Here is a 1,104-nt window from a genome sequence, read left to right as displayed (position 1 = left end):
CTCCTGCAGAGCCCCTACTGGGGATCGAGTCCACAACCCAGGCATGTGCCCTGACTGAGAATCAAGCCATGACCTGGTTCATAGATTGATGCTCACTTATCGAGCCACACCAGCTAGGCTTATTGGATTATTGAATTTAATATAGCATCTGAAAAAATTTGGTATGTGACAGCTGTTATCTAGAAGAGGAGAGGATATCTGACAAGTACAGATAATGTGGGCAAAGTCATGGAGGTGATGGAAGCTGAAGAGTGGAATTGCATCTCTTCAACGCTGTATTTGAAGCTCATTTGAATAATTCGCACCCAAAACAGTAACTGTCACATAGGACTCGGTAAATGTTTGTGAATAAATGGATGTCCTTCAGGACCCTGAAATTGAATTATATCTCAACCTTCTCCCTAAGTCTGCAGTGGTAATTGCATTCACAAACTATTAAACACTTAATTATCACCCTGTTTCCCAAGCTAAACACCCTGGAGATGACAGTCCTCCCACCCTCCCCTCTACTTCTAAGAAGTCGCTGCTAGATTCTCAGAAATGCCTCTTGGATTTGTCATCTTCCCTCCATCCCCACTGTCTTGGTGGATCATCTCTGCTCAGCTGTTGCAGCAGCCTGTTATCTTGTCTTCCTGCCATCAGCCTGGCACAGTAGGCAGTAGATAAGCTGGAGCTCTGCCCGATGACAAGGTCTGGAGGACAGCTACAACTGCCTGCCTCTGCAAGCTTCTGGCCAGGGGTAAAATATTTCTGACCTGCATTTCTTAAGACTTCTTGCCCTAGCGTCCTAAATCTTTACACCCCGAGCCCAAGCCATACAGTCCCAATTCTACAACCTTCACTGCTCTGCACCTCTGTACCTCACCAGTAGTTGCTCTCTGTGTTTATCTTCCACTGAAGCCTTGCAAGATATTTATAAATAGAAAGTGGGTGTAAAGTTCTGCAAATGTGTCAAACAAGGCTAATTCCATCCCCATTTGAGCTTTGAAATTCCTGTCCACCTCTTCATCTTCCATCTTCTCTCAAAGTCTTTGATTCCTGCTCTCTCCTTGTTTACGGCCATGATAAACCTGGAAACCATCGCGGCTAAGAGGTGTGACCTGG

This window comes from Myotis davidii, unplaced genomic scaffold, assembly GCF_000327345.1.
Source record: "Myotis davidii unplaced genomic scaffold, ASM32734v1 scaffold265, whole genome shotgun sequence".
Taxonomy (NCBI): Eukaryota; Metazoa; Chordata; class Mammalia; order Chiroptera; family Vespertilionidae; genus Myotis; species Myotis davidii.
This window is presented reverse-complemented; position numbering follows the sequence as displayed.